We start from the raw sequence: 12,884 nt of genomic DNA, 5'->3' as shown, positions 1-12,884 counted from the left end.
GTGCTCTCTCTCTCTGTCAAATAAATAAATAAATCTTAAATAAATAAATACAAACTTCAAAAAAAGAGAAAAGAAGATGTTAAAGATCTGAATACCATAAAACAAGAATAGCTCATTATTTGCAAAACATTAAGAGACCTTAGAAATTAAAAATATAGGCAGGAGAGATGTCTGTTTTCAGTCCTGTATGTAAAGAGCTTGAAAGTCATCATTCTTGTCCAGGAAAAAGCTGGACAAACTTAAAAAAGAATGAAACTTAAAATGAACAACTTGGATTCATCAGAGAACTAAGATGACAAGCCAAACTGCCACCCCCAAATACGGAAAGCTGGTGTGTCCACAGAGATAGAGCAACCAAGATCTGCTTACACAAAGTCGAAGCCACTGGAGACATGAACTGATAGGACACTTAAATGGTAATTTTGATGAACTGCTGGAGATTGAGTGTGGACTATTGTAAGAATAAGAAATTTCCAGGGCACCTGGGTGGCTCAGTAGATTAAGCGTCTGCCTTCCACTCAGGTCATGATCCCAGGATCCTGAGATCGAGTCCCACATCGGGCTCCTTACTCAGTGGGGAGTCTGCTTCTCCCTCTCCCTCTGCCTGCCACTCCCCCTGCTTGTGCTCTCTCTCTGTCAAATAAATAAATAAAATCTTAAAAAAAAAAAAAGAATAAGAAATTCCTGGAGGCCACAGTCTTACAGATGATGTATATCTTTGTGGGCATTCCTTCTAGAAACTCTACCAGGTTCTCACCATGAGGATCCAAAAAAGATCTCCCATATGGGGGTGGGGAGACGGGTCGAGTAACAACTGTGAAAAATGCCCAGAGCATTTTCCATAACAAAGGCCAACTTTCCAGAAGAAAAGACTTTGCTAGAGCACCATTTTGAAACCTTATTCCAGCTAGAGAATGGAAGTTCTACCCCCTCCAACTTATAGGTTTCTTATTTCACCTAAGAGGAGTGGGGGGCAAAGAGAGGGCAGAATACAACAACCTACAGTCAGCACAGGACAGGGCTTTAAGGAATAGATCGGAAACACTATCAGCAAGGAAGGGAATGGGAAGTAGGGGGAAAAGCTATACCACTTGTGATGGTCACAGCCAGGAGACACAAGCCCATTTAAAATCTGAGACTTAATCATAAAATGGTACTCCTTGTTCATATCTCAACACCACACAAATGGGACTCAAGGAAAGTAACAGTGGATTACAGGTGAAAGAACTGTATGAAACTCTCTGAGGAACAGAACATGGTAAAGTTCTAAAGTCAAAAGGAAAGGCCAATAAATCAAGTACAACAGGGGTATTTGAAACCCCTGATATCTACAGCTACAATAAACATTAAACACAACCCAGTTCCTACCTTGATTAACATAAATCCTCACACTAGAGGCCTATTTATCTCAGTTCCCATTACCTGAAACAAGATGCCTAACATTCAACAACAAATTACAAGGTATGCCAAAAGGCAAGGGAAGAAACACACCACAAACAGTCTGAGGAAATGAAACAACCATCAGAACAGTATCTTATGACATAGATGTTGGAATTATCAGATAGGAAATGTGAAATAACCATGACTTATATGCTCAGGGCTTTAATGAAAAAGGTAGATAACATATAAGAACAGATGAGTAAGCAAAGAGACAGAACTCTAAAGAATCAAAACAAAATACTTCAAATAAAAAACACAGTAACAGAAAAGAAGAATGCCTTCAATGGGCTGAGACTTGACATGGCTGAGAAAGAATCAATCTGAAGATAGGTCCCAAACTGAAATGAAAAGAAGAAGAATGAAAAAAAAAACAGAACATCTAAAAACGGTGGGACAATATCAAAAAGTAGAACATATGTCTAACTGAAATACCAGAAGGAGAACAAAGAGACAATGGAGCAGAAAAAAGTATCTGAAGTGATAATGGCTGAGAACTTCCCAAAATTAATTAGACAAATACCAAACCACGTATCTAGGAGACTCAGAGAACACCAAATAAATGTAAAAAAAAAAAAAAAATCATACCTAAACATACCATATTCAAATCACTGAAAACCAAAGACAAAGAGAAATTCTTGAAAGAAGTCAGCATGGAAAAAAAAATCACCTTACCTGTAGAAGAACAGTAAAGATTATAATGAACTTCCTAATCAAAAAAACGCATAAGAAAAAAGAGAGTGAAATGAAATCTTTAGTGTTGAAAGAAAAAAATAACCACCAACTGTGCATTCTGTATCTATATTCTATATCTATCTAATTCTCTATTCTAAAACTATCCTTCAAAAGTGAAGGAGAAACAGTTTCTCAGACAAACAAAAACTGATGGGAAGGGACCTGCTGGAACTGATTTAGGCCGCATCCCTCGGCCTCAGAGTCGCCCCTGCCATGGCCAGCCAGTCGCAGGGCATCCAGCAGCTGCTGCAGGCCGAGAAGCGGGCTGCAGAGAAGGTGTCAGAGGCCCACAAGCAAAAGAACCGGAGGCTGAAGCAGGCCAAAGAAGCAGCTCAGGGAAACTGAACAATACCGCCTGCAAAGAGAGAAGGAGTTCAAGGCCAGGGAAGCTGCGGCTCTGGGATCCCATGGCAGCTGCAGCACCGAAGTGGAGAAGACCCAGGAGAAGATGACCATCCTCCAGGCCTACTTCCAGCAGAACAGGGATAAAGTCTTGGATAACCTGCTGGTCTTTGTCTGTGACATCCGGCCAGAAATCCATGAAAACTACCACATAAATGGATAGGGGAGGAAGGAGCAGCTCTGCGTGCAGATTGGCATGTTAGGTGCCTTCATGGGATACGAAGCTTCAGCAAAGCTTGAGTAGTTACATCCTTGTGAAAAGGCATTAAACTATTTCTGTATATTATGTAGTAGGTCCCTTCACTTCTTGGAGAATAGTAAATCTAGCTTATTTGTACAAACGTAGAGCTTATCCAAAGATTCTCTCCTTTTACCTCATATTTCTTAGAAATTTAATGTGTATACGTTGTCTGTTTTCCTATGCCTTTTAGCTCAAGCAACATATGTATCAGTACTTTTTCTTTCTCAGATGTAGTAAAAAAAAAAAAAAAATCTGTTTAAAGAAAGAAAGGGATTACATTTTTTTCCCCCTAAAGCTTTCTTGAAGGTCAGGGGCTTTCTCTATGAAAAGTAGTGAATAGTTACTGTAACTTGTGTGAAGCAGCTGCTGGCCTCAAGTTGTCCTTTCGGCTAAGGGTGGAATAGCAAATACTAGTATATATTGTTCGGGCTGCTCTTAGTTTCTCTTAATCAAAATTATTAGATGATAGAATTCAAGAACTTGTATACATGTTCTTACTTGGTGTACTGATAATCATTTGAAAATAAAGACTTTGTCATGCATTTCAAAAAAAAACTGATGGAATTTACCACTAGTTGATTTGTCCTGAAAAAGATGTTAAAAGAAATTCTTTAAGCAGAAGAAAAATTAAACCAAAGACCTGGATCTACATTTAAAAAAAGAGTGTCAGAGAAGGAATAAATGAACCTAAGATAAAATCTTTTGTTTTTCGTATTCTTGACTAATCTAAAAGGTAACTGCTTAAAGCAGTAATATGGATAAATGAAACGAGTAACTGCAATACAGAGGAACGGGAAGGAGGAATTGGAAATATTCTGTTATAAAGTATTTACACTAAAAGAAGCAGTCTTTGTTTGAAGATGAACATAGATTAGTTATTTGAAGTGTTATTAGAAGTGTTATTATGGTGTTATTTGAAGATGAACATAGATTAGTTAAAAATATATTTGTAAAGTCTAGGGCAATCACCAAACACTTTTATTTATTTATTTATTTATTTTATTATTATTATTTTTTAAAGATTTTATTTATTTATTTGACAGAGAGAGAGAGAGCGAGAGCAGGAACACAAGCAGGGGGAGTGGGAGAAGGAGAAGCAGGCTTCCCGCTGTGCAGGGAGCCCAATGAGGGGCTCGATCCCAGGACCCTGGTATCATGACCTGAGCTGAAGGCAGACGCTTAACGACTGAGCCACCCAGGCGCTCCTCACCAAAAACTTTTAAAAAGAAGTATAACTGACACTAAGAGAGATGAAATGGAATCATGTAAAATACTCAAAACCATAGAAGGCAGAAAAAGAGAGGGGAAAGAAACAACAAAAAAATTAATGAATAGAAAGAAAACAGATACAAACACAATAGCTATTAATCTGACTACATCAATAATCAGTTTAAACATAAGTAGTCTAAATATACCTATTAAATGACAGAGACAGTCCAAATGGATTAAAAAAACAAGATCTAACTATAGACATGTTGTCTATAAGAAACCCATTTTAAACCCATTTAAAAGTAAAGAGATGACCACTTTACGTCCATTAGTATGGTTTCTATTAAACAAAAACAACAAAAACAGAAAATAACAAGTGTTAGCAAGAATGTAGAGGAAATGGGACACTTGTGCACTGCCGGTGGGAATGTAAAATGGTAAAATGGTACAGCCACAATGAAAAACAGAATGGCAGTTCCTCAAAAGAATTAAAAATAGAATTCACAGGATCTAGCAATTCCACTAGGTATAAATCCAAAAGAACTGTACACCTATGTTCATAGCATTATTCACAATAACTAAAATGTGGAAGCAACCCAAGTATCCACTGATGGATGAAAGGATAAGCAAAATGTTATATATACATACAATGGAATACTGTTTAGTTTTAAAAAGATAGGAAATTCTGACATATGCTATAGCACGGATGAACCTTGAGGACGTTACGCCTAGTATAATAAGCTAGTCACAAAAAGATGGACAGGGGCTCCTGGGTGGCTCAGTCCTTAAGCGTCTGCCTTCAGCTCAGGTCATGGTCCCAGGGTCCTGGGATCGAGCCCCATATCAGGCTCCCTGCTCAGTGGGAAGCCTGCTTCTCCCTCCCCCACTCCCCCTGCTTGTGTTCCCTCTCTCGCTGTGTCTTTCTCTGTCAAATAAATAAAATCTTAAAAAAAAAAAAAAAAAGACAGTCTATGAGAGTTAGAGTTTTGCAAGATGAAAAGAGTTCTGGAGACAGACTGTGGTAACAGGTGTACAATATGAATGTACTTAATGGCAATGAACTGTACACTTACAAATGGTCAAGAAAGTAAACGTTATATGTATTTTACTGCAATCAAAAAAACTGGGAAAAGAATATTGGCGGGAGAAGATAAGATAGAGAAGAAGTAAAGGACAATGATAGCTGGAACAGAAAGCCATGGGCTAGGGCAATGCCGGTACACTATAATATTCAAGGGATGAAAGGGACGTGATCAGGAAGCAGATTACAAACTCTCTTCTTAGGCCCTGTCCAAGGAAGCTCAGCTGAGTTAGAAACATCTTTTTGGTACAGATTAGAACAATAACTCCAATATTTTGAGGAGGATCCCTTTTTATATAAACATAGTTTTTTTAAAAGATCTTCATGTGTTAGTGGTGGTAGTTTAAATATCCCTTGATTAGAAGACTACATGACTAAAAATTATAATGAATTCAGTAAAAAGAAAAAGTAAAGGGATGAAGAAGGATATAAAATGCTAACACTAATCAAAAGAAAAATGGAATAGCTAGCTTTATTAATTTTAGACAAAGCAAACTTCAGAATAAGGAAGATTACTTAGGAATATGGGGGGCATTACATAATGAAAAAGTTTTCAATTCTCTAAGACAATATAACAATCCTACACACATATGCACCCCAAAAAGCATCCCAAAGTACATAAAGCAAAAATTGATAGAACTGCAAACAGAAATAGGTAAATTCACTATTATAATTGGAGAGTTTAAACAGCTTTCTGTCAGTAAATTGTAGACTAAGCAGAAAGAAAATCAGTAAGAATATAGATGACCTGAATAGCATTACCAATCACCTTGATCCAACTGACATTTAAAAAATATTCCAGCCAACAAAAGGGCAATGCATGTTGTTCATAAACTTACATGGGAATTCCCTGAGACAACATCTGGGCCATGAAACACATTTTAACAAATTTAAAAGGATAAAAATCATTAAAAAATCAAAACCTCAATGAGATACCACCTCACACCAGTCAGAATGGCTAAAATTAACAAGTCAGGAAATAACAGATGTTGGCGGGGATGCGGAGAAAGGGGAACCCTCCTACACTGTTGGTGGGAATGCAAGCTGGTGTAGCCACTCTGGAAAACAGGATGGAGGTTCCTCAAAAAGTTGAAAATAGAGCTACCCTACGACCCAGCAATTGCACTACTGGGTATTTACCCCAAAGATACAAGGTAGTGATCCGAAGGGGTACATACACCCCGATGTTTATAGCAGCAATGTCCACAATAGCCAAACTGTGGAAAGAGCCAAGATGTTCATCGACGGATGAATGGATAAAGAAGATGTGGTATATATATACAATGGAATATTATGCAGCCATCAAAAAACCACGAAATCTTGCCATTTGCAACAACGTGGATGGAACTGGATGGTATTATGCTGAGTGAAATAAGTCAATCAGAGAAAGACATGTATCATATGATCTCACTGATATGAGGAATTCTTAATCTCAGGAAACAAACTGAGGGTTGCTGGAGTGGTGGGGGGTGGGAGGCATGGGGTGGCTGTGTGATAGATATTGGGGAGGGTATGTACTATGGTGAGCGCTGTGAATTGTGTAAGATTGCTGAATCACAGACCTGTACCTCTGAAACAAATAATACATTATATGTTAAAAAAAAGAAGAAGATAGTAGGAAGGGAAGAATGAAGGGGGGGAAATTGGGAGGGGGAGACGAATCATGAGAGACTACGGACTCTGAGAAACAAACTGAGGGTTCTAGAGGGGAGGGGGGTGGGGGGATGGGTTAGCCTGGTGATGGGTATTAAAGAGGGCACATATTGAATGGAGCACTGGGTGTTATACACAAACAATGAATCATGGAACACTACATCAAAAACTAATGATGTAATGTATGGTCATTAACATAAAAAAAAAGTATGTTCTCTGACCACAGTGGAGTTAATCTAGAAATAAGTAACAGAAATATAGATGGGAAACCCCCAAATATTTAAAAATAAATACACATCTAAATAATACATGGGTCAAAGGGGGAGACACACAGAAAACTAGAAAATATTTTGAACTGAAAGAAAATGAAAATGCAACTTATTAAACTTTGTGGGAAACAACAAAGGCAGTGTTTAGAGAAAAATTTACAGCATTAATGCATACATTAAAAAAGAAAAAAAAAAAACCTTAAGTCTGTAACCTAAGTTTCTACCTTAGGAAACTACAGAAAGAAGAGCAAATTAAGCCTAAATCAAGAAGAAAAAATGAAATAATAAAAATTAGAACAGTATTAATGAAAATGAAAACAGGAAAACAACAGAAAAAGCAAGACTAAAAGCTGCTTATTTGAAAATATCAATAAACTGATAAACTCTAGCCAGGCACCAAGAAAAAAATAAAGAGCCACAAATTACTAATACCAGGTATGAAAGGAGGGCCATCACCCTTGCTCTCACAGGCATTAAAAGGATAATAAGGGGATACTACAAATAACTCTATGTCCACATTTCAGTAACTTAGATAAAACAGACCAAATACTTAAAAAAAACATGAGCTATGAGAACTCACACAAGAAGAAATAGATAACTTCAACAGCCCTATGATTATTAAAGAAATGAAGTCAATAATTTAAAACTTTCTTTTTTAAAAAAAAGATTTATTTATTTTTGAGAGCGAGAGAGCGAGTAGTGTGGAGAGGCAGAGGGACAGAGTGTCTCTAGCAGACTCCGAGCTGAGCCCGATGCAGGGCTTGATCTCACGACCCCAAGATCATGCCCTGAGCTGAAACCAAGAGTTGTTTGCTTAACTGTATGTGCCACCCAGGTGCCCCAATTTAAAACTTCTATAAAGAAAGAACCAGGCCCAGATAGTTTCACTGGTGAATTCACTGGTGAATTTCACAAAGGACAAATAATACTAATGCCCCATAATATCTTTGCAAAAATAGAAAGAGAAAGAACACTTACCAAGTCATTCTATAAAGCATTATCTTAATATCAAAACTGTTACCAGAAAACTAAAAACCAATGTATCTCATGAACACAGATGCAAAAATCCTTAAGAAAATATTAGCAAATGACTGAATAAATATATGGGGGAGAACAGACAATCTCCTGAACAGAAGAATTTAAAATAGTTTATGTAGATACTCTGTCCAAAAGGAAGTGGTGTGTGACTCCCAACTCCATAAGCGTGGGCTGTGTACCGTGACTTCTTCCAAAGTGTATGATACAGAAAAGTAAAAGAGAAGTCACTTCACAGTGGAGACACCTGCGAAGTACTACTCTCAGCCAAGTGATCAGGGTCAACATCCACACTGGTCAGTCATGTTGACAGCTTATACCTTGATATGATGTGATGAGAATGGAAATTTACCTCTTTGGTCCTCCTCCCCCAAAACAATATTCCCAGTATAATCATGAGAAAAATATCAAGACAATTCTTAATAAAAGCACATTCTACAGAATATCTGACCAATGCTCCTTCAAACTGTTAAGGTCATCGAAAACAAGGAAACTCTGAGAAACTATCACAGCCAAGAGGAGTCTAATGAGATATGATGACTAAATGTAATGTGGCATTCTGGATAGGACTGGATAAACAAAAAGGACGTAAGATAAAAACTAAGGAAATACGAATAAAGTATGAATTTTAGTTAACAAAAAAATGTATGTTTACATTATATTGTTTAATTAACTGTGAAAAATACCAATACCAACCAAGATGTTGTTAACATCTTACATTGTTAACAACAGGGGAAATGGTGTGGAATGTGTAAGAACTCTTTGTACTATCTTCATAACTCTTCTATAAATCTAAAGCTATTCTAAAATTAAAGGTTTATTAAAAAATACAGACAGAAAAGAAAATTGGACCTAAATAAAGATCAAATTAGTAGACTGCAAAGTAATTCTAGGGATTTTGCCAGAACAAAACACTCAAGTACAAGTGACATGTAAAGGAAAAGTTTAAGAGGAGATAAAAGAAGCAGCAGCAAGAGCAATAAATGGTCAAATATTTATCATAAAATTTTTCTGGAACTAAACACATATAAGTGTGTTTTATTGTGTGTACTTATTTTTATTTTTATTTTTTTAAGTAGGCTCCATGCTGAGCCTAACATGGGGCTTGAACTCACGACCCTGAGATCAAGACCTGAGCTGAGATCAAGAGTAGGACGCTTAACCGACTGAGCCACCCAGGCACCCCTAGATGGAAGTCTGTTTTAAAGGGACCACTCAATGCTGGACAGTATGAATTGGAGGTGGAGGAAGAAAATAATCCGTATCACAAAAATGCAGAATTCAAAGGATGAAAGATAGAAATTCCACAGCTTACAGAGGATAAAACAGACGACTATTATATGAACAAGAAAAAGATTCCAAAGAGTATACTAAAAAGATAATGAAGCTTTGTATGAGAGCAAATATTATATTTTCAGATATGGGGTCTTAAATTTACTTTTCACACACCCTTTCTGAGAAATTTACTTCCAGGTACACTCTAGCAAATAAATTAAAACAACAAACCCAAGAAAGTGGAAATTGTAGTGCAAAGAATGTATCTGGGGAGAAGGCATAGTGTGTGAAGAAGGCAGTGAAAGTGTGATGAAGTATTTAATTATTTGGTGAGGAGGAAGAGATCATGGTTAACCCTAACTGCTGCTAAAAAAAAATATGGCTAAATATGTACATAAAAATTTTAAAGGTAACCATTTGATAAATAGAAACCAATTAAGATCGGTTGGCAGGACTCACAAGGACATAAAAATAAGTGTAAAGCTGTCTACAGTCAATAAAAAAAGGACACCAAAAGTTTGAAAATAAAAGAAAGTATTTATCAGGCAATGCTATTAAGAAGAAAGTAGGTTTAGTAATGTCAATATCGAACAAAACATAATTGAAGGTAACAAGAATTAATCAGGGAAAAATGAATGTTTCCTGCTGATAAAAATAAATACCATGTTTTCTAGATTCTATGATATACTTTTTCACACATTTTAAAGTCTATGAAATCAGGATGCATTTTATCTTCTTAGATTTGATGAAACACGATAATCCACAAGGAAAGTAAGTCATAATCCCAAATGCATTAATAACACAGCTTCTGAATATACAAAGCAAAGGTAGTTAGAAATACAAGAACTAAAAAAAAAAAAAAAAAGAAATACAAGAACTGAACAAATCTGCAATCATACCTTTCATAGAAATTTATTTTCTTAAAAATCGGCAGATCAAGTAGACAAAAAAATTAGGTAAGGCTCTAAAGGAGTTTACAAACACAATTAACAAGTTTGATCTAACAGACATTTACAAACTGTAATAGCAGCAAACATAACACCCACAGAACTGTCATCAAAAAACTGACCATGCATTACAGCACAAAAAGAATCTCAAATTCCAATGAATTGAGAAATGTGGTCAACTGCTGGCAGTAAAAGAGTAGGTCTGCAGGAAAGAATGTCCAATGAAGAGCATAGAGTTTTTAAAATAATTGATATGCAAGAAAGGGGAAGGAAGTAGACTAGAAAAACCTAATAGGATCTTGCAGGTATCTGAGGCCCAATGGAAGTTGGTGCTTATGAATTTAGTAACAGTCTTCCAGGGTTGTGAGAGAACAGCACACTCCAAAATGAAATAATTCCAAACTATGCAAATACCTGAAATGTCCACCAGCACAGCTGCTAAACAGCTAGGAGACTGGTGAGAGGCACAATGCAATGTGAACATAAACTCATAAAAATCCTTTACCAAGGCTACATATTTTGAGTATTCAAATAATTTCAAAGCAAGGGAATAAAAGTTGCATGTGATGATCCCACAGACTTTAGAGTTCTTCCTCTGAGGAACTAAATCCCAAAGGTAGAGAAGAACTCATCCGCTATCAGAGGAACGCACTCTATTGGAGAGTTTTGGTAGGTGTGTTCTCTGATAAGCAGCCCTTGCAGTCAACTGCTGGTTTAAATAAATGACTTATATAAACAGTTGAAGGAAGTTATAAAATAAAATGAACACAAAATACTCCTCCCATTCTTGTGTGCAGGAGAGATGTTTCAATTTTAAGGAAGTCATCTGACATTTTCCTGACATCAAAAGCGCTCATTAAAAAAGGTGTGCCAGATGCTAATGACGCACCTACCACAGCAGTGAGCCCGGAAAAAAGATCACCTTCTCTCCTTTCATCCTAAATCAAAACGCCGTCTCCTCAATAAGATTATAACACCCCAGAAAAAAGGAAAGACAAAATGTGTAAAGATATTTTTGCTTGTTACCCATTTAGGCCAATAAAAAGAGAAAACTGACTTTGTTCCAACGTGCTTAATGATTTACATTAACTCTAATCACAACTAGTTTTCCAAGACATAGCTGAGAGATAAAGAGCATTAGCATTTTTTTAAGATTCAGATTCAGAAGCCCAAATTCTAGCAGTTTTTATTTCCTCAGATTATATAAAAAGTGATAGGATTCAGCAGTACTTAATCCAGATCTTGAAGTTTGACAAGAAACATCAATTACTTAGTTTGTAGTAAAGGAATGTAAAATGAAGAGGAATCCTAAAAATTAGGAGAAATTTGTCATCATACTAGAATCCAGCTAAAAAATCTCTTCACATTCTTTTTATATTTGAGGTCTACAATGCTCAGGTACACACTATAGATGAGGAAACTCAGGGAGTGATTCTGGTGATAAATAAAGGTTGTTTCTTAAGATATGCATACATATGAGGAGAGTATTACGGTAGTTATGATGTAGTAGTAGCATTTAAAATGCTAATACTATAGGAAAACCTAACTCAAAATGCGTATCAAATTATACCATACTTTTTAATTTCTGGTGATCTCTTAAGCGTGCATCAAAATGGGAGTTGTTCTGAACACCAACAGCACTATAACCAAAAATGAAAAACACACTGATCCAGCATTGAAACTACATGAAATAAAGTCTATAAGCAGCCAGATTGTCAGTGATGTCTTTTAGACCCAAATGATATTCTGCCAACTATGATATTATTGTGTAATGTAATCGACTCTTAAATATAGCTACCAATTAAAAGATAATTCAGGCATACTATCTTCCTTCTGGTGTTTTAGCACTGCATAATGGATTCTTTCTTTATAACAAAATAACAGCACCAAATTAAAATTCAAACTGGCTCTCTGATAATGTCTAAATCCATCTTTGTGTCCAGAAAGGTCATTTACTGAACTTTTATTTAATTGCTTAAAACCAAAATTCATAATTGAGGCACTAAGTTATTACCTGGACCTCACAAGTTATGGCCTCAAAATTCATGACTTTTGTCAAAGATGAAATGTTAAACATTAAACAAACAAATCACATTTTAATTATATTTCTACCTCTCCAAAGCTCTCTAAAAACAGAGCAATTATTACAGCACAACTCAACAGTAATGGGGACAACTAAGTAGACTAAGATCATAACCTTGGACTTATATAGAGAATCTCTCTGCTTGTATTTAGTGTGAAACTTGAATCTTTTTCTCTCCCTTATCTTAAGTATCCAAAAAATTACAAATCTTGTCTTCTCTTCCTTTGTAGGAACATCTATCTGACATTTATTAAATATTTACCATGTATGAGCCACTGAGGGATAAGAGTTCCTCTTTCCACTGTCAATACCCAGTTGAGGGTCTTAAACATCCTATCTGATGTGGCACACAATTCTTCTAATCAGTATCACAGATTTTATATTTTTCTCTCTCAACTCAGTCAACACACCTCCAATAGACCAATCCTTGTGGTACTACTTGTACACAAAGTGTTACTTGTTTCTTCATGTACCTAAAAATTGCTGGGGTATTCTAGCTACTCAGCAAATCCCACCC

At 36.2% G+C, this 12,884-nt stretch overlaps 1 protein-coding gene and 1 pseudogene across 3 annotated transcripts in view; one reads left to right on the top strand and one right to left on the bottom strand.

Annotated features, from left to right (window-relative positions):
- NEO1 (neogenin 1) overlaps positions 1-12,884 on the bottom strand; it is a 258,553-nt gene that overhangs the window by 80,769 nt on the left and 164,900 nt on the right. The window lies entirely within an intron of this gene.
- On the top strand, positions 2,386-3,069 carry LOC118003395 (annotated as a pseudogene).

Source organism: Mirounga leonina, unplaced genomic scaffold (genome assembly GCF_011800145.1).
Source record: "Mirounga leonina isolate KUSES-001 unplaced genomic scaffold, KU_Mleo_1.0 Mir_91, whole genome shotgun sequence".
NCBI lineage: Eukaryota > Metazoa > Chordata > Mammalia > Carnivora > Phocidae > Mirounga > Mirounga leonina.
The sequence above is the reverse complement of the archived record's forward strand: the minus strand, read 5'-3'. Positions and strand labels throughout refer to the sequence as shown.